The sequence below is a fragment of the Pipra filicauda genome, unplaced genomic scaffold, assembly GCF_003945595.2.
Source record: "Pipra filicauda isolate LSUMZ 115617 unplaced genomic scaffold, ASM394559v2 scaffold193_size2426894_pilon, whole genome shotgun sequence".
Classification (NCBI taxonomy): Eukaryota; Metazoa; Chordata; class Aves; order Passeriformes; family Pipridae; genus Pipra; species Pipra filicauda.
The window spans coordinates 616,340-637,624 of record NW_024104302.1 but is presented as its reverse complement, the minus strand read 5'-3'; the positions used below and the strand labels follow the sequence as shown (position 1 = coordinate 637,624).

Sequence of the window (21,285 nt, the reverse complement as noted above, 5' to 3'; positions counted from 1 at the left end):
TTCTTTAGAAGGATCAAATGTCAATATTGATTTTTTTGGGGGAGGAAAAATATCCCCTTCATCTCTTGTGAACAATACTTCCCTACATGCCATCAAGTAATTAAGGTAATAAAACATATTGCTGCTTTAATTAAACATTGTATTTTTATGTGGCACTATAAACATGGTAGAGATACAAACAATTTTTGGAGGAAGCCAATAAAACTTCTGTGTAAAATTTACAGCCCAAGTATTCAGTGTCCACAGTGCCTGATGCAGAGCACTGAGGCAGTGAACATGTCTTTTAAATAAACCCCTATCTGTGCAAACCCCAAAATACACAGTATTTTGTGCAGACAGCTGTAGCAGCGTGGATACAACTATATATATATTTTTTTTTCTTGTGTGAGATTCAGCTTAACATCTGTTAGCAGCTCAAGGCTTTAATTTCTTCATTTGGGGATCATCTGGTTGGTAAATGTTGGTAACTCCACAGTTGTCTTTGGCACTGTGAGCATTGACCCTCTCTCTGTTGAGGTGGGGAAGGTGATTCCTTGCTGAAAATTAAACTACCTGGGGGGATTCTTGGGGATCTTACTGGTAAATCCTTTATTTATTTATATGTTTTAACTTGGAGTTAATTTAAAAACTCCTGCTCTAGTGGGCACAGTGCTTATTTCTGTCCCTTTGACCTGTAAAGGTTTAGGAATAAACTAATTGCTTTTGGCTTTTGCCACTTGAAAATGAGTTGCTAATTTGAATAGAGATATTAGAAAACAATCTTGTGTTTAGTCTGTTTTCATAGAATCACCAGAATGGCTAGAGTTGGCAGGGATTTAGAGATCATCCAGTCCCACCCCTGGGGCAGGGACACCTTCCACTAGCCCAGGTTGCTCCAAGCCCTGTCCAACCTGGCCTTGGACACTTGTCTGCAGCGGGGGCTGTGGGCTCAGGAGACTTAAAGAAATGTTTAAACCAACCAAAGGGACTAATCAGGCACCTCCTTACTGAAGAACGTGCTTTATCATATTTTATTCACAATATATATAAAGAAACCAGAGATGCTTTAGAGCTGCTTCTCTGCTGATTATCCCTGTAAAGTTCTGAAGGATTTGTGTCTTTTCCAAAGGTAATCAAAATGTCTCCTCAGCTTTGAAATGCTTTTAAAGCAAGACCAATTCTGCCTTTTTTTTCCCCAGTGTGCCATGTGCTGGTTGGGGCTGACACCCAGTGCTGCATCCAGTTGGCAGCCAGTCACCAGTGGTGTCCCCCAGGGCTCAGTGCTGGGCCCAGTTCTGTTTAATATCTTTATTGATGACTTAGATGAGGGGATTGAGTCCATCATCAGTAAATTTGCAGATGACACCAAGCTGGGGGGGAGTGTGGATCAGCTGGAGGGCAGGAGGGCTCTGCAGAGGGACCTGGACAGGCTGGAGAGTTGGGCTGATTCCAACGGGATGAGGTTCAACCAGGCCAAGGGCCGGGTCCTGCCCTTTGGCCACAACAACCCCCGGCAGCTCCAGGCTGGGACAGAGGGGCTGGAGAGCAGCCAGGCAGGAAGGGAGCTGGGAGTGGGGATGGCCAGGGAGCTGAACAGGAGCCAGAGTGTGCCCAGGGGGACAAGAGGGCCAATGGATCCTGGCCTGGCTCAGGAACAGGGTGGCCAACAGGGCCAGGGAAGTGATTCTGCCCCTGGACTCAGCGCTGGGGAGGCCACCCCTGGAGTGCTGTGTCCAGTTCTGGGCCCTCAGCTCAGGAAGGACATGGAGGGGCTGGAGCAGGTCCAGAGGAGAGCAACGAGGCTGGGGAAGGGACTGGAGCACAAGTGCTGTGAGGAGAGGCTGAGGGAGCTGGGGGGGCTCAGCCTGGAGAAGAGGAGGCTCAGGGGAGACCTCCTCACTCTCTGCAACTCCCTGACAGGAGGGGGGAGCCGGGGGGGGGTTGGTCTCTTTTCCCAGGCAACCATCAGCAAGACAAGAGGGCTGGGTCTGCAGCTGTGCCAGGGGAGGGTTAGGTTGGATATTAGGAAGAATTTCTTTGCAGAGAGGGTGCTCAGCCATTGGAATGGGCTGCCCAGGGAAGTGGTGGATTCTCCATCCCTGGAGGTGTTTAAGGACAGACTGGATGTGGCATCAGTGCCATGGGCTGGGAACCACGGTGGGGTTGGATCAAGGGTTGGACTTGATGATCTCGGAGGTCCCTTCCAACCCAGCTGGTTCTGTGATTCTATGATCCCCACAGACAGGTTGGAGGATGTTTTATGCCCCTGGAAACCCTTGGATGTGGGCTGGGCTTGCAGTTCCCACCTCCCTGCTCTGTGTCCTGCCTTCAGTCACTGCGGTGACACCGATGACATCATGGGAGCTAAAAGGTTCCCTTGGAAATGAGAAGTTTTTTCAGGCTGTGGAGGAACCGTTTTTTTGTGGAATTCAGTTCAGGTGCCCAGGGCTGAGGCACTGGGTGACTTCACAGCCCGTTTGGTGCCGTTGCTTTGAGGAGTCTGTGAAACCCTCCATGTTTCCTTCTGCTGGATGGTTTTACTTTTGATCCCTGTTTTCTTATGGGCTTGATCCATAAAAATAAACGGGAATAGCAGGTGCTTGAGGAACCCCGTGGCTCTGCCTGCTTTGGTGCCTCGGAGAGGTTCATTTTGTGGTTTGAACGTCTCCTTTCAGCTCGGGGAGACGAGGGGAAGGTGAGTCACACAGGTGACTTGCTCTGAGCAGCTTCTCATAAACAAGACACAAAAAGGTCAGAATTATGAAGAGTAAAGCCCCAGGTGACCTGATCTAAATTGGAGTTGCTGTGAGTGGGAGGGTTGGACCTGCTGAGCACCAGGGGCCCAGCGTGGGCTGCTCTGTGAGCCCCGGGGTCTGAGGTGGAGGACACACAGTTCCAAAGTGCTTCACCTAAAGGACAAATAATAAAAAATAATAACAGCACAGATTTCTAAATTCTGCTGTGTGTGACTCAAGTAGAGGGTAAATGGAAATCTGTTCAAATCGAAGTTATTTTCTTTTTTGGCATCCTGAGTGTTTTCACTATTTACAGACTGAAATGGAGCTCTAGAAGATGATCCAGGCATTGATTTGTTCTTGTTGTACCACCAGGAATAATAAGGAATCTGTAGACTGAACTGTGCAGCCAGTCAGTATCTGTGTCCTTTAATGGAGATGATTAAATATAATTACTGGCCTGGTAATGCCTGGTGTCAATTAAGAAGAAAGGATTGAGTGTGGTTGTGTAACATATTGGAGTGTTCTGGGTAACCTAAATCCAAGATGCAGCTATTGCAAAGACTTAATTTTCACTAATTGCTCCAACAGCTGTGTGACTTCACAAAAGCAAGAAGAGTTAGGTATAAACATGATATATTATATAAAACCAGATCAAACTAACACTGAATGTGCACAGATTATTATTATTTTTCCTTGTTATCTTCTCCCCTCCAGCCCCTGAGGAACTGAACACACAGTAGTAGTATACTGTGTGTGGAATTTAGAAATCCTATGGATCTTCTTAAGTCACAGGGAAGAGATTCTTTAGTCCTTAGAAAATGAAATAAGTATGTTCAAAGTAGGCTTTTACCTGGACAGCCAGGACAGTATGCATTTTTATTTAAAAACAGTGCAATGTGGGCAGCATCTGAAGCTTAATGAAAATATCCATCTTCATGCAGAAGAAATCTTTCAGTAATTCATGTTTCATTTGTTGAAGATACTGCAGTGGGAAAGAGTAAATACAGATGCAAATCTAAATATATATATATATATTCTTTTACATTGATTGTAAAAAATCCCTTTATTCTCTTACCAGCTTTGGTTGCACTCTTACTGATTGGTCAGGGGTAATCAAGGAACAACAGGAGCATCTCCATTCAGGAAGTTTCAGTGCTCATGAAAAGTTGTTCTGAGTACAGTCAGAAGAAATTGCAGATTTTTATAAGCCAAAAAAACCTCATGGGGGTTGTAATCCATCCCATGAACGGTGGGAAGGACTCCCAGGGCAGTTCATATTTGAATGGGAATTCAGGAAAAACTTTGCAATGGTGGTTTGTGCTTTTGGGTGCAGTCTTCAAAAGAGCTCTGTTAACAGTTTTAGAGGGTAACTATTGAACAAGAACAGGCAAAGAGTTTTCCTTCAGTCATCTCCATGTTTCCTACCCAGCCAGGAGGGATCCAGAGGAGGCAGGTCCCTGGGCTGGGAAGTTTGGAGGCAGGGGAGGCAGGTCCATGTGCTGTGGGGGTGTGCTGGGGGCTGGATGAGCTCCTGGGTGTTGTGCAAATCCCAGGGCTGCTGTTTTATCCATAAGTGTCTCCGTGGGGATTAGGTGTGGGAGGCCTCAGCTCCCTGGAATTGAGCTCTCCCAGGAGAGCAGTTGGGCCGTGTCAGTGCAGGGATGCAGCTGGATTACAGGCTGTGTTACTGGATAAGCAGTTTAGTTCCATTAAAAGGATTGGGGGTTTTTCTGCTGGGAGAGCAACAACTGGGGCGTTATTTGGGGCCATATTATTTCCTGGAGATTTTTCTCAGCTTCTTGCCCCTGGTGTCCACAGGGACCATGAAGTGGGTGAGTTCTGTTTGAAGGAGGAGTGCAGGGTGCTCGTGTTTTATAGTAGGAACTACTTCAGTTTTGATTGTTCAGTGGGATTTAAATTCAGAAACACCACGAAAGTACTACGGAATAGGAAGGGGTTTATTTGTCAACATCTGTGTTTAAAGTCTGTGTAAACAGATTAAAGATGTGTATGCTCTGACAGAATGAGGGAGCACAGGGATACAAGGATAACTCTCCCTCTCCCCCCTCACAAAGCTGATTGCTGCTGGTTGGGGGCTCACAAACCTTTACAAAGTCTCCCTGTTGGTTTTCCTTAAGTTCTGTTTCCCATTTATCCTGTTCAGATTAAATATAGGAGTGTTTGATGAGGGAATTGGGGCTGATATTCTGCCTGCTTTTACTCATGTGCACGGTTGCATTTCTGGGGTGGTTGTAGTGTCACTCAGATGATCACTACAGTCCAAGTTGTTGGCAGTTTACAGCTTCATTTTTTCACTTCCCTCCTCTTTTAAGTTTGGCACATTCCTGGTAGTGCCAGACTCTGTCCTTAACCCCATCCAGGGTGCTGGAGCCGTGGGAGGGCAGCTCAGCAGCAGCTCCTGCCAGTGCCATAAAGCACCTGGATGCAAAAACACCTCCAGAAGCAGATGGATTTGTAGTTCTCCATAAATGCACTGGTTTTGTCAGTGGAGGAGTTTTGGGCTTTTAAGTTTCGTTTAAAAAGACATTTCAAGTGATCTTGCAGTCTGAGGTGAAACAAATCTCTGTCAGTCACAATGGATGTGAAGCCTGACGTGGATCACGTGGAGCTTTGCTGGGGCTGGGTATGGATTTGATTTTGGTAAAAGTCACACTTTTCAAAGACTCAGAGTGTGAGGGAAAGTGAGGGCTGTGTGATCCTCCTCTCAGTGGGACAGTTTATGGCAGATAAGCAGGTGGGAGGTCGTACAGGGAGGGCTGTGTGCGTGTACTCACAAATCAGAAAATCCTGTCTTGGACAGCAGTGGTGGCAAAAAGGTCACGTTTCCAGTTTGGTACTGAGCAGAAAAGGGTAATGAAGTCTGTGGTTATGTGTGCAGAACATGCCTAAGGAGGGTGAGGGAGAAGGTGGGTTTGATGCGAGGTGTGGGTGAGGTCAGTGGGCTGCGCTGCAGGCAGGGCTGACGTCAGCATTCCAGAAAGGGCTGGGAAGGAGGGAGAATGTGGAAACCACACCAGGCTGCAGGGTTCAGGGAATGAACTGTCACACCCTGGATGATCAGGAGTTCTGGGTGTGAGGTTCTCAGGAGGAGGGAGCTGATTTAACTGTGCTGGGCAACGCTCTGCTGAAGACATGGGCACCATTAAGGCCACTCCATCTACTCCAGGGATATATAACATGGAGCACCAACTGCAGTGGGAATGGGAAATGATGGGGAAAGGCTTCAACAGGATGAATAATTGAATGGAAGTGATTTTCTGGTAGCTTCAGTCAAACAGGAATGAATGGAATATGAGGCTTCCATGCTGTAGGAATTCAGGCTGGGATGTCTGACGGGCCTCCTGGATTTTAACATTAGTCTTAAAACACAAGATAAGTAATTCTCCAGTAGAAAACTGGCAGTCTGTATCTCTCTATATACATATGCATGAGTATATATACACAAATACATAGAGATCTGTCCATTATCACTCAGTTGCCCATTAGGAAAAGGCCTTGCCCCATCTGACTCTGGCTGTGTGTGCTGGCTCCTTGCCCAGCTCTGCCTTTGTGAGAGGCTGGAAAATTGCCTCTCAGAAAACAAATCATTTTTGGCATTAGCTTTGCAGTCCTCTGTAGATGGGGGAGAGTGAGGTACAGGCTTTCCTAATGTTTCTACTCCAGAGAGCAAAACACTTGAGTTAGGATGTGTTCTTGCTTTTAAAGAAGCTGGATCCGTGAAAGCCTGAGGAGAATTCAATAATCAGATGAATTTGTACCTGCCCATAAAGCCAAAATGCTCTGACATCTGATTTAGTCATTATGTATTCAGGTTAAGTTTCCCTCCTTTTCATTTCTGCTCCATCTTTGCTGGAAACCTTTGGAGTTTATTACTGCTCCATCAAATCTTGTTTCAGGTTTATGACTAAGCTTAAACGTCCATCAGCCTTTCTTGAGGCATTCACAGGTTTTATTTTTGACCTTCCAGTGCTGGCTGATAATGTCCAGCCCTGGGTGCTAATGGGTGAGAACACCCACAGTCTGGAGAGCTGCTGCTGGCCTGCCCTCCACGCTGCCACCACGTGTGGAGCTTTCTTTGGGGCAGGAAAAAGAAATTGGGACACTTGTTTTGGGTTTTCTTTTTTTGTTTGTGCAGTGTTTTTCTTCCTTTCCCCCTTCCTTTCCCCCCTTCCTTTCCCCCCTTCCTTTCCCCCCTTCCTTCCCCTTTCCTGTCTCCCTTCCTTTCTCCCTTCCTCCTTCTCCCCTTCCTTCCCCCTTCCTTCTTTTCCCTTTCCTTTCTCCCTTTCTTCTTCCCCCTTTCCTTTCCCCCTTCCTCCTTTCCCCTTTCCTCACCCCCTTCCTCCCCCTCTTCCTCCCCCTCTTCCTTCCCCCTTCCTTCCCCCCTTCCTTTTTCTTCTCTGCTTGCAACCTCCTGTTAATTTGGAAACAGGCTCCAAAGCTGCAAAACTCTCTCTCCATTTCATCAAGGACAGTTTTTTGTACATTCCTAATTTGCTTCCTTTTCTAAAGCAAATTCAAATATCATGAAGCATTCCCTTAAGCTTCAAATCTGTAGGTTACCCTAAGACAGGTCATGGTGTTAGAAAACCCTCAGAATTTTTCATCTGCATCTCTAAACAACTCTTCTTTTTTTTTTTAAGTCTGATGCCACTTAAAATAATGGATGATTTGAATTCTGTTTATAATTTCACGTGGTTGTGCAATATGCTGCACATCTTTTTGCATTTGATAGAATCCCAGAGTGGTTTGGGTTGGAAGGGACCTTACAGATCATCTGGTTCCAATCCTTTTCCATTGGCAGGGACACCTCCCACCAGCCCAGGTTGCTCCAGGCCCCATCCAGCCTGGCCTTGGACACTTCCAGGGATCCAGGGGCAGCCACAGCTTCTCTGGGCAACCTGTGCCAGGGCCTCCCCACCCTCCCAGGGAAGAATTTCTTCCCCATATCCAACCCAAACTCATTTCATGGGTTTTCCCCCATTAGTCTGTCTCACTCTTTAATAGCTGCCTGCTTATTGAAAGCACCACAAAAACTTAGTGATAATTTATTTAATCAGCACAACAGCTGTTTCACTGCAAACTTTCATTAATAAACTTCACAGTTTGTCTACAGGAATAGAATAATTTTAGCACTAACAGGTTTCTCCATAATCCTGTGTGTAGCAGTAATTTTTAAAGTGTAATTATTTCACATAATGTAATGCTATGCAAAACTTGGCCTCATTAAATTAAATGCTCGACAGTCTCAAATTGCAATTGCCAAGCAAAAACAAAGATATGTATACACAACTTTTTTTAGCAGATAATTTCCAGCTCATCCAGGTAGTGGGGGCAGCAGGAGGGAGGAGGCAGAACAGCTGATTAAGTGGTGAGAGCAGAGGCAGAGGAAGGGAGTGTGAAGTCACTGTTGAGCCGGGGCACAGCACGATTACAGATGCATTTAATGGTATAAATCAACACATATCCTAAAATCATGGAATACCCTGAGCTGGATGGGACTGGCCCTGCACAGGACACTTCAGCAATCCCACCATGAGCACTGTCCACGTGGTCTTGATGTAGTTTGAACACCAAACTGTTGGTTTGGGGGGGGTGTTGATGCCTTTCCAGGTGGGCTCGGCTCAGTTCCACAGCGGGGCTGGGGAGCACGGAGGTACCTGGGCAAGGGGAGTGGCTACAGAACTTGGCAGCAAAGTTATTCTGGTGAAAAATGACCCCCTGTAACCCTCATAGTCCTTAAAGCTGGTGAGGGTAGAGAAATAAATCAAAGAAATAAGAGGTCAGCCAGAAAATGAGGCGAGGTGTGCAGCACACCGAGGTGGGAGGGTCTGCGGAGGGACCACCACCCATGACCCCACTTGAGTTTAATCTCACTTTTAGCACAGAAAGTGGGTTTTCTTGGCCAGGCTCGATCCTATTTTGAGTTGTTCTTGGTGGGTGAGCTGGGACTGTGCTCTGCCATCCCTGCTCTGCTGTGGCACCGAGGGGTCTCCGTGTCCCCCTGTGCTTGTGAGTGTGTGGAGATCACTGGGAGGAGAAAATGGAAATGACTTCACCTGATGAAGTTCTGCCAGATAGAATCCTTGGATTAGCACTCCTTCCCTGCCAGGTCCTGCCTGTAACTGTGAAGCTGGGAGAGAAGAAACCTGAGGAGTTTCTGCAGCAGCCACCGAGACACAGGGGTGGTTTTACCCACAGGAGCTCATCTCCAGTTTTGGATGAGGATCTTCTGTTCCTGCTGGGAGTGGGAAGTCCCAGATAACCAACTTCAGTGTGTGAAAGCAACAGTGTTAGCAAGATTGAGGCCCACGTGGGCAAACCTGTACATTTTAATGAGTTGAATGAGCCTGAGAACTCCCTGGTCTGTGGGACTCAGGACCCACCAGGCCTTGGATGTTCATGACAGATTCTGGGTTTGAATTTTGTGCCATCTGCTGTTGTCAGCTGCTTCTGTGGTGCTGAGAAGCAACAGAGATGTGAAAACCAAGTGCTTTCACCAATTTTTAAATGATTTTTTTTCTCCTCCTCCCCCCGGGCACCCCCCCCAAAGTATCAGCTTTTTGCCTTAAGGCATTTATTTTTTTACTTTCACTCATTTTGAAATTATTTGCATTTAAGCTATTGATTATTGCCCATATAAATAACTTTCTTAATTGTTTCTGATGTCATTTTCTCTCTCCCTAAGAATATTTATTTGTAGGGGTTTTTTATGTTCTCTCTAACCAGGAAGAGATTTTTTGTTTCTGTGCCCATTAATGGCATTATATGACCAGGGTAAACTTCCCCTTGTGTCAGAGGACAGGCTGGGTATTGATCTGTGCTCCATGACTTGCATTTCTTTGAAGAACAGGTCTCTTACTTCACAAAATTCCCTTTCAAATGGAGCGTTTACGAAGCAGAATCTGCTGGAATATTGATGCGAGAGAAGTTCTTTATTTCTGAAATTGTTTTCTTTCACTCCAGCACCTCTTTGTCCTTGTCTGTGACTATTTCCCTCTCCCTTAGAAATGATGGAGGAGAAGGGAGTGTTTCTTACCTTCCAGGATGTGAGTAATCCTCGACATCGTTTTAATTGGCAAAAAATATTTAGAAGCCATCACGGGTAATGCACTAGGACTGGATTGATTGTGCCTCCTGGTTGATAAATCAAAAAAAAATTACTATAAAGAGCTTCTGTAATTGTATTAATTAGTGAGATTTATGCCTGGGCTCTGCAGAGCAGTCTGTGATCTGCGCCCGGCGCGGCGGCGGCTCAGGCTGGTGCTGCAGAGCCAGGGATGGGGCATCCCTGGCATGGGCAGGGCTCCTCCTGGGAACCAGGGAGCACCTGGAGTGCTGTGTCCAGCTCTGGGCCCTTCAGTTCAGGAAGGACATTGAGGTCCTGGAGCAGGTCCAGGGAAGAGCAACGAGGCTGGGGAAGGGACTGGAGCACAAGTGCTGTGAGGAGAGGCTGAGGGAGCTGGGGGGGCTCAGCCTGGAGAAGAGGAGGCTCAGGGGAGACCTCCTCACTCTCTGCAACTCCCTGACAGGAGGGGGGAGCCGGGGGGGGTTGGTCTCTTTTCCCAGGCAACCATCAGCAAGACAAGAGGGCTGGGTCTGCAGCTGTGCCAGGGGAGGGTTAGGTTGGAGATTAGAAAGAATTTCTTTGCAGAGAGGGTGCTCAGCCATTGGAATGGGCTGCCCAGGGAAGGGGTGGATTCTCCATCCCTGGAGGTGTTTAAGGACAGACTGGATGTGGCATCAGTGCCACGGGCTGGGAACCACAGCGGGGTTGGATCAAGGGTTGGACTTGATGATCTCAGAGATCCCTTCCAACCCAGCTGATTCTGTGATTCTATGGAATGGTTTGGGTGGGAAGGGACCTCAAAGCTCATCTCATTCCACACCCTGCTATGGGCAAGGACACCTTCCACTAGCCCAGGTTGCTCCAAGCCCTGTCCAACCTGACCTTGGACACTTCCAGGGATGGGGAGTCCACTCTAGTAACCAAGAGATGATGCACTAATGCTTTACTCTCCCTCCTTTGCCTTCTTTAGACCCTCTTGTGTTGTTCCTGCCTAAATTCAGGATTTTTCCATACCTGGGACGAGCCTTTCATCGTGGTGCAGCACTTGCTGTGTAGCTTTGGACTGTGTGGGGTTGGGGAAGTGTCACCTAAAATTCATGGAGGAATATCGAGGAATGGTCTCATGGATGGAAATCAATGATGGTGCAAAGTGACACTGCAAATTCCTGTATTGTTTTTCCTGTTGAATTCCTTCAGTATTCCTTTAAAGCCCTGGCTGTGAGTGGTTGTGAACGTTGTGTGATCTCCAGTGCTGCTGCTGCAGCTTGAGGAGTGTCTGGGAAATCGTTTTTTCAAGTAATTACTCATTCTTCCAACTAAGTAGAACTGTTAACTTCTCTTTATATCTTCCTGTCTAATTGCCCAGAGTAGGAAAACAAGTGATATTTATGATCAAAGGCCATAAATTGTGACTGTACATACATTTCTGCATGGATAACTGAAGTGCCTTTGTTATCGAAGTGAAACTTTTCCCAGCAATTTGAATCAAAATCAGAAGGACAATTCATTACCTATATTATCAAAAATGCTTTACTTCTTACTTTCAAATTGATGCTTTAGTCACTGCCCTTACTCTAACTAAAATAAAGTCAGTTAGGGAAGGTTTTTCCATGGCATTTGGAGCCACAGGAGAGTGATGATTCCCGAGGATGTTTGGGTTGCATTATTCCTACTGTTGTGTTTAAGTACAACTTCTGACATTTAGTGATCTGGATTCCAGGAGATAACAGACTGGAAGAAGGATTTTGGTTGCTTTGGGTTGAAATAACTTTGATAAAAAGTACTGATGTGTTTCTAAAAACATGAATAGTGCTTGTTTTTACTGGAGATGGGATGGGAGAGTTAATTCCACTGCAGTATGAGAGTGCAGAATGCAGCACGAGCTGCTGATGGAAATAATACCCACTGTTACATCTGGGAGAAAACAATGAAATGCTGGGAAATAAAAGGCTTTCACATGGGATTTTTTTCCCCCCTTAGTTATCTGGCTGTCATTGCACTGGCTAATTCAGACTCAGACTGTAGGTAAATGACTTTTTTCAGTACTAAAACCCTCATCATTTACTAGATGGCTTTCAGGTCCCTTCCAGTGCTAAATACTCCATGATTCTATGATTACTGTTGGAGAGTGAGAAGAGTTTTAGACCAGCCTGTCCCAGCAGGGGACACCACCACAGTGATTATCTCGTGCACGTGTAAAACTGGAAGATCTCCCTTAATGGTGCCAAATCCTGCTCCAGATGTGCTGGAATGCTCTGCCAAAAATCAGTGTCCTGCATAAGTCATAGATAAATCAGTAGGGTTGACCAAGATAATTGAATTAAATACCTTGGGCAGGTGAAGAGTTGTGGTTGGTCCACAGGTGGAAGGAGGGACTCGTGCCTGGACACCATTGCTGACTGTCACAGAATTTACTCCTAGAGCTTGGAAAAATCACTTGAGGAGCATCAGCAGCACTGACTCCTCAGTTTTGTGTGGCAAAATTAATGTTTTGGTAGCTGTGAAGCTAATTGGAGGTGTAGGAAGGACACACTGGCCATAGCAGCTGTGACTCTAAAATAGGGTGTGCTGGGGTTATACGAGAAAAAAAGGTTTAAGTTCTAAAACCAGGGTTAACTTAAACCTTTGCAAGTCCTTGGAATATTTCACTTGGGATTTTGGTAGGCTGTGCTTGTGGTTTGATAGAATCATTGGAAAAGACCTCCAAGATCATCAAGGCCCAACCTTTGACCGAATCCCGCTGTGCCCACGGAACCACAGCGCCCAGTGCCACGTTGGCTCATGGTTTGAGCCCTTCCAGGGAGGGTGACTCCACCCCTGGCCTGGGCAGCCCGTGCCAGAGCTTGACCACTCTTGGAGTGAAGGAATTTTCCCTGTTATCCAACCTGAAGCTCCCCTGGCAGAACTCGAGGCTGTTTCCCCTTATCCTGTCCCTTGTTCCCTGGGAGAAGAGACCGACCCTCGCCTCGCCACGACCTCCTTTCCAAGGGAGGTGGGACAGACTCATCCCAGAGGCAGCAGCAGGGTGTGCCCATGTCCTGTGCAGCATTCCCATGCCCACACCTGTGCCCACTGGCTTGGCTTTGCCCCTGCACTCTCTGCCCTTCATCCCCAGCAACACGAGGGGAGCATCCCCTGCTCCGAGGGGTTTGGTGCTCTGGGGAATTCCCAGGGGAAGACCTTGGATGGGCCTTTGGATTCCTATGGGTCCAACCAAGGCCAAAATGATATTTTCAATATATCACTTATGGGCTTGGGGGATTTCAGAGCCTTTTTCTTCTGCAATAGGACTTTGAGTCCCTGACAAACCCCTCTCCCTGTTCCCGTTCCGTCGCTGTGCAGGGATCGCTGAGTGCTGGCAGCAGCCTCGACTATTTTGAGCTTCAGTCACTTGTACCAATTTTCTCAACTAATTTTAGGAGAGATGACCACTAAGCTGTTCTAAAAATGCCATTTGAACTTCCAATTAGAGGGACACACACAAATGCAAAGGCAAAATTTGAGTCGTGGTAGCGGTTAAGAAAATAATATGGGATATAGAGTGTTAATTGATTTTAGTTAATGACATTTTAACATAGTGAGTCAGTTGGAATAATTAGTATATCTGTCATGGGTTTTATTTTAAGCTGGAAATGCTTGTGGTTGCTGAAGGTCTCAGACAGCCCTATTAGAGCCTACAAGTATTTTATAATTTACAGATGGAGAGTGACAGCAAGTGGAGTCAGTGATGACAGGGAGGGAATTCAGGAGTCAGTCACGGCTGAGCCTCCTTCTCTCATCCCCTTCCCTCGTCACCAACACACTTCCACTTCCCCCCCAGAGCTCTCCCATACAGAACAAAGGGTTTTCCCACCTTGGAATGAGGTTTAAAAAATGAGCAACTGGACTGTCTGTAGAGTTGTTCCTTGATATTTGGAAATATTCTGGTTATTTTTATCTTTTCCTACCTCTTTTCCCCACTCATACATATTTATTATTATTATATCTCTTCGGATTGGAAGATGAAACACCTCAAAACTCGTTCTGTTTGTGTTGCCAGATTTAATTCTGGGCTAACCCAATTTGGCACTGAGTTCTCCTTATCCCAGAGTAGAGGAGACCACGTCTTCCCAAGGACCAGGATGACATTCTGTTCTGCTGCCAGAAAAGAAACAATTTGTGCTTCAGTGTCAATGACAACTTGTTTGTTTTCATGCCTTTCTGCTTAACTTTTAGCTTTGGATGATGTGTTAGGGAATAAGGATAATGCAAGTTCTGTTTCCCCCCATGGAAATTGTGTCTGAGGCAGGTTTATTATGAGCTGGAGAAATCCTGAGGCACTTTTGGGCAGAGTGGGAGAGAGCCCACGAGGGTGTGGGGGCAGCTGGAGAGGTCCATGGGAGGTGGGTGAGCACAGGGTGTCTGGGAAAGGGGTTTTCTGTTCCTCCAGGCACTTGTGAGGATGGTTTTCCACGTCACCGTGGTTGAGGTGACACAGGGATAGTCACAGCTGGGAGTGGGAAGCTGTACTTTGGAGAGCAGGGAAGGTGAAGGGAAAAACCTGGAGAAAAGGAGGCTCAGGGGGGACCTTCTCTCTCTCTGCAGCTCCCTGACAGGAGGGGGGAGCTGGTGGTCTCTTCTCCCAGGGAATAAGCAGCAGGACAAGAAGAAACGCCCTCAAGTTGTGCCAGGGGAGGTTTAGGTTGGATATTAGGGAAAACTTCTTCACCCAGGGGGTTGTCCAGCCCTGGCACAGCTGCCCAGGGCAGGGGTGGAGTCCCCATCCCTGGAGGGATTTAAAAACCCTGTGGATGTGGCACTTGGGGACATGGGTCAGCGTGGCCTTGGCAGTGCTGAGGGATGGTTGGACTGGATGATCTCAGGAGGGCTTTTCCAACCTCAGTGATTCCATGTTTCTACAAAGGAATGGTCCCATCTCTGTGCTGGAGCAGGGCTGGCACTGTCCCAGTGTTAAACACTTCAGGGGGACTTCTCCAGCTGGCTGCTTCTTCCCAAACACTGAATTTTGGGCATCTTTAACAAAGTTTCTTGTAAGATAACCCTCAGTGTGTCCAAACTGCAAATGCTGGTGTATCAGATCAGCGCTGCAGGTGCTGAAGTTTGGCTCCCAAGGTGTGTTCCTCAGGTCACAGTTGCATTTTTGCTGTATGACATAATGCTGCTTTGCTAATGAAGAGCCTGTCACTCGGGAATGACCCCGTGGGCTTGGGGAAGTTGCCCCAACGGGCAGTGGTGGTGGTGCAGGTTGCTTTAAAGGGAGAAAAATTCGGAGCAGAAGAGATCCAGGTGAAGAGTCTGTGGAGGCCACATACCTCATTACCTCTTAACCTCATTTATCTTCTGGTTGTCTCATGGTTTGGGAACAAAAGGTCTTCATCTGCTTGTCAGAACAAAGCTAAAAGTTAGAAGTAAAATGCAAAATGGTGCAGTAATAATGTTTTGACAAATGGTGCTCGGGGTGAGTTGTCAGCCTCTCTGGTTTGATAGCAAAGCAGATATTTTATCTGAAATAAATGTCTTATCTCTGGCTGTGTTTTCCATCTCCTGTGTAGAAGGATTTTTTTTCCTCTGGAGATCACTCCTTACTGAGCTGGGATAGATGTGGGCACTAAGGGGAGCTGCCCTTTGTTTATAAATTTAGCTAAGATACTTATTAATGGCATTTTAAAGTACCCCAAGTATAAAGTGCACATAGATTTTTATAGCTATGGATAAAACCTGTCATGTAGTTTGCTAAGCAATAATGGGCTAAGGAGCACTTGTGTCCTGGTCTTTGGGGGTGTTAACAACATGGGAATGACCCCAGGATCCTGCTCTCCATCAGACCTGCTAAAGCCAGGGCTCAGCAGTATCTGTTCATAATGTTGAGCATTTTATGATATTCCAAGTTGTTTTCAAGCCATGGACTCAGCTGAAGTCAGTCCCTACCCGTGGCAGTGCTGACTCTGCATTTGCTCACTGCTCTGGTGGCCACTGGGACCGTATTTACCACATAATGAGCTAAAACCCTGATCCGAATTAAATGTACATTAATTTTCCAATTTAGCCGAAGTATTTCAAAACACAGCCTTTGAAATACTGGCAGGTTGTTTGCAAAAAAAGGAAGAAAGTCTCTTGATGGCCCGTGGATCAGCAATTAATAAATGCAGTATTATACTTAGGGAAACATTCCTGTGACTTCTGTCAGGCACAGGGTGGACTTGGGGGCCTTTTCCAACCCCAGTGAATCTGTGCTAAGGGTTGAAAAGTGGTTGAGGAGCTGGATTTTAATGATACAGTGATTAATAACCCAGGTCTGTCCTATAGTTCCATCAGAAAAAAATCTTCCACCTTCAATACCCACAACTATCCCCAACCCCCCCTTCACCTCAACACTCCCACCAGGGAGTTATTTTAGCAGGGGTAGGTGCATTAATAATTTAATGCAGTACTTAATGATTTCTATTATCATAATAACTTGTATCATACTAATTTTAACCATAACACTGATTTTAATAATAATGCTATTTTTAAATTATAACACCAATTTTTACCACAATAGTAATTTTATAACAACAACAGCAACAACAAAAATAATAGTAGTCCTATTATTCCGTTATGAGAATTAATTTGAGCGTGATAATAATTTTAATATTTGTTTTCTGAGGCAGAAAACCCCCTCACGAACTAAACAATCTGGAAGGATTTTTGATCAAAATAACCCTTTCCAGTCCCAGACCGGGCCCCCCTCTCCAACTTTGCCCCTTTCCAGGCACGGCTCACCGCGGAGGAGCAGCGGGCGGATCGTTTGGCACGTGTCATTCCTCACCAGGCTGGAATCCATCGTGTCATTCCAGGCTGGAATCCATCGGGAACGCTGGGATTTGCAGCTCCCTGTCCTACGCCGGCATCGCTGCGGCGGCTCCGGGGTCGGAGCCAGCGGCGGCTGCGGCAGCTCCGGGATCATCCCAGCGGGCTCCCACCCCCGGGGTGGTTGGATTTGTTTGGTTTGGGGGTTCATTTTCCCCGTGTTTGTGCTCTGGGGGGCACGATGGCAGTCGGGAGCCGCCGTGCCGGGCACACGTTCCGCAGGGATGCCGGGCTGGGCTGGGCTCGGAGCCCGAAATAACGGCTGGACTGGCTTTGCGTGAGTCTCCTCTGCCTTTTTGATCCGATATGGATTTAAACTATTGATCAGCTCTTCCAGTGGAGCTCTGCCAGCTCCGCTGCGGATTTCCCGGCGTGCTGGAGCAGCCTCACCCACCTCGGATTATCTGCCTTCAAAACTGCCTTGTCACATCAGGGGTCTGGGGAGACGTTTAGTCACGGGGTGGGTTGGAAGTGAAATAGGAAACCAGGAATACTGGGCTGCTGCCACTTGAATTTATGTATAACTTGTTGTGTTTGACTTTAACCTGGCAGGAAGTGCTGCTGGAGGAGCTGTGGGGTTTGCTGGGATCACACTGGAGGGGCTGTGGGAATTGCTGATATCACATTGGAGGGACTGTGGGGTTTGTTGGGATCACATTGGAGGGGCTGTGGGGTTTGTTGGGATCACATTGGAGTGCTTTGGGGTTTGCTGACATCACATGGGAGTGCTGTGGGGTTTGTTGGGATCACACTGGAGTGCTGTGGGGTTTGCTGATATCACATTGGAGGGGCTGTGGGGTTTGCTGACATCACATTGGAGTGCTGTGGGGTTTGCTGACATCACATTGGAGGGGCTGTGGGGTTTGCTGACATCACATTGGAGGGGCTGTGGGGTTTGCTGACATCACATTGGAGTGCTGTGGGGTTTGCTGACATCACATTGGAGGGGCTGTGGGGTTTGTTGGGATCACACTGGAGTGCTGTGGGGTTTGCTGACATCACATTGGAGGGGCTGTGGGGTTTGCTGACATCATATTGGAGGGGCTGTGGGGTTTGTTGGGATCACACTGGAGTGCTGTGGGGTTTGCTGACATCACATTGGAGTGCTGTGGGGTTTGCTGGGGTCAGATGTGCTGGTGCAGAGGGGTCTGGCTCCTGTTGGCAGCCCCCTCGTGCTGGTGGCCACGCGGTGTTTTGTGCAGTGGTTTTGTTTAGGAATGCTGAAACCCTTGGGATTGGCTTTTCCCGTTCAAAGAATCCGGTTGTTGTGTGTATTGGGAGGGTTTTTTGTGTCACTGGTTTTAGTGGACTGTGGGATGGGGATGGGGGAGAAGGGGAAGCAGGAGCATTCCTAAGACCTGGTTACAGTAGGAGAGGCTGCTCTGCTGAACCTGTGGCTAACCATGATCCTTGAGCTTCCTTAACCTCTGGAACTGAGGGAAAGGGTTAATAGCCATGACTGTTTACTCTGTGCTTGCCACAGAACCAGGCACTCTTTGGGTTTCTGACCCCAGGTTCCAACATCCCAGCTGCAGGAATGCTGGACACTGATGAGACAGCATCTTTTGGAAATTAAAATAATGTGTGAGTCTTAATGGACTTAAAACTGAGATTTTAAAAAAAACCAAAACATCACAGAAGTTTTCCTGCCTCTCCTGGCAAGGTGCAAGAGAATATAGATTACTGAATCAGTATTTACTATTTACTATATAATATTTACTATATTATTCACTTCCCTTGTGGCATTTGTGAAGAATATCTGTTTTCTGTTTCTCATTACAACTTCTGTAGAAGCTCCTTAACCAGGGTCTGTTCTGATCTTTATTTTAAATTAACACAGACAGCTGTGTTCTCCAGCAATGATTTCACAGCAATGATTTGCTGCTGGTGACCTCTTTTAGCTGTTGCATGAGGGGGGGTTGTCGATAACTCTGGTGTTTCACCCCGTTCACAATCGTTACAGCAACTGAGTTGATTGAACTCCACGAGTGATACTGTCCCCAAAGTGTTGTCCAGATAGTAGGTCATGTCTATAAATAATAGTTATTGCTGATGCAAATACTAACAACTGCCGAAAATCGTGCATAAATAAAATAACTGGGAGTGTTGTTGGAGTGACAGAGCCCTGATGTGCACACAGAGATGGACTTTATCAACACTGTAAATTCGAGCACTTGAGAGGTTGAAAAACGTGAGAATTAATATTCCCTTAGCAACAGTAATTTCCCCTTTTTTTTGCATCTGCTTGAAGATAACTCCTTAATTATGTGTGCTGTTGTTCCCTGGTAACCTTGATCCTCCACTGCCAGGAGCTGAGTGTGCTCAACGTTCTGATTTGTAGCAAAGAGAGGAAAAAAATTAAATAGTTCAGTTGTTCAGCTCTCAACCGTGGCTGTTCCTTCCTGTCCTGCAGCCTCTGTGCCTCTCACCATACTTGTTAATTCTGCAGGTGCCAGGCTTCTCCACTCCCTGGCATTGATTTGTTTGTATTTTTTTCATATTTTATTCCAAGTATTTTCATTTCCTCTTTCCTGCCCTGGAGGACCCCTCCTGCCTGGATCTGCTGCAGGATGCTCCGTGTTTTCCACTGGTTTTACTTGCATGGGCAGGGCAGGGCAGGTGGGAGGGTTGGTGGTCCATGGGCAGAGGGCAAAGGGCTTCCCAAACCAGCCTTACCTGGGTTACAATGAACCCCTGGGTTTGCCCAACCTGCACTGCTGGATCTCTGTCACAAGGAGAGCTACACACTGGCTGGGGGAGTTCTTAAAATATTCCTTAGAAGCCACTGGATGAGGATGAGCCCCCCAGGGCTGGGTTTCCCCCAAACTCCTCCTCTGCTGCAGCCACACCAGATGCAGCAGCGCCCGTGAGTCGACTGAAGATTTAATATCTGCTGAGTCATCTGGTTTATTTTTACCTTTCCCACCCTCCTAAATTCGTTCTGGAAGTTAATTTGCTGTGAGCTTTCTCTCCCCCTTCGTACATGGTGTAACTTGCTGAGATCTGTCCCAGACTCTGGCTCCTGAGCAGCTCCTCCTCCTCTTCCCCACCCCGATGGCTTTGGCAGAGCATTGTCACCATTCTCTGTCCCACCAATTGAGTGTTGGAGCACATTGGGGAGCAGCTGCTGCCCAAACCCACCTTCCACTCTGTTATTCCTGGCCCGGATCCCACGTGGAAGTTGAATAAACCACTATTCTGCAAGGAAAAATCATGTTTATCCCGGGAAAATTGCAGACCAGCAAGGATGAGTGTGTGCCGTCGTCTTGCGCTACAAAGGGTTGGATGATCTTCTCATCCCCATCTCCTTTGGGTTCCTCTGTGTTGGCTCATTTGGTTTTCTCAGGTCAAATAGGGGAGGAGTGAGATGTCTTGGTTCTGCTCTGGGAGGTTTGGAAGGGGGTTCCCTGTTGTACCCCGTGTCTGGTGCCCCCAGGCCTCTGCCTTGGCCAGTTCTCAGGGCTGGGTTTGACACACCCAGGTGATGGTACAGGAGAAGTGTTTCCTCTCCAGGTGATCAAAGAGATTGATTCACAGAATCATCAGAGATCCCAGACTGGGTTGGGTTGGAAGGGACCTTAAAGCTTATCCCATTCCACCCCCTGCCATGGGCAGGGACACCTTCCACTAGCCCAGGTTGCTCCAAGCCCCGTCCAACCTGGCCTTGGACACTTCCAGGGATGGGGGGAGCTTTCAGGGATGAAGTTTGTCTTTTGCTGATGATCAGGTGGCTTTGGACAAATACAGGGTTTTACTCCTGATTTTAATGTTGGGACTTTGTCTTATTTTGCAGCGTTCAGTCCTTTTAATTATTTTGCATTTGGATTTGTGTTCGGAGCTCAGAGGTTTTTGTTTTCTCCACGGCTTAGAGGTTGACCATGGGAGTTTGCAGCTGTGGGCATTTAGTGATGAGGATGATGGTGATGATGGTGATGTGACCTCTGTGCATGGCACTGTCCAAACCAGTGCTGGGTGTTACCAGTGCAGATCCAGAGACAGGGCTCTGCCAGTGCTGCTCTCTGTAGGAAGGCTCAGTGCAGCTAATCCCAAGAGGGTCTCTCCAGGCTAATAAAAGCTCCTGTGGGACACATCCCACTTGCAGTGGTGGTTGCAGTGTCACATCCAGAATGGAAAAGGGAGCAGGGGAGGTGTCCTGGCCTGTGGCCCCCCTGACACCTGGCAGTCGATGCCTTATGGGGGAGGGAGCAGTTGGTATAAATTGATACTCGGGGTTGCTGTAGCTGAGTGACCTTCACGTGCAGCTGCTTTGTCAGCAGGGAAAGATGCAAAGGTGACAGAAAATGGCCTTGCTGGCACCTGTTCAAGGTGCCTGAGCAGGGCTTCAGGGAAACTGAGGGCTGGGAAGGGAAGAGGAAACAAAAAACCTCCTCCAGCCTGGGCTGAGATCCTACTTTTTTGGGGGGGGGATGGGGGTGGGAGTAGACTGAAATTTTTGGTCCCCGTATCAGTTCTGCTCTTGTGCTGCAATTCACAACTTCCCTTTAAGCCAGACAGAACTCCCATGTAATAGGAGTTGATAAATTACTTTATGGCACAGCAGGACCCTCCAACAAATAACTTCTTTAGAGATATCCAGAGTTATAAATATATCAGAGTGCAGCTGCTTTTAGT

The 21,285-nt window shown here is 47.2% G+C and overlaps 1 protein-coding gene and 1 long non-coding RNA gene across 4 annotated transcripts in view; one reads left to right on the top strand and one right to left on the bottom strand.

Annotated features, from left to right (window-relative positions):
- Positions 1-21,285, top strand: part of TANC2 (tetratricopeptide repeat, ankyrin repeat and coiled-coil containing 2) — a 235,032-nt gene that overhangs the window by 62,974 nt on the left and 150,773 nt on the right. The gene's annotated exons all lie outside the window — the stretch shown is intronic.
- Positions 13,826-17,407, bottom strand: LOC114000781. 2 transcript variants are annotated; one of them, XR_003545372.2, is made up of 3 exons: positions 16,567-17,407; positions 15,117-15,181; positions 13,826-13,941 (listed from the first exon to the last, which is right to left on the bottom strand). It is a non-coding gene; the product is annotated as an uncharacterized LOC114000781 (long non-coding RNA). The 2 variants fall into 2 exon arrangements; XR_005563208.1 differs by having other exon boundaries at positions 13,826-13,938.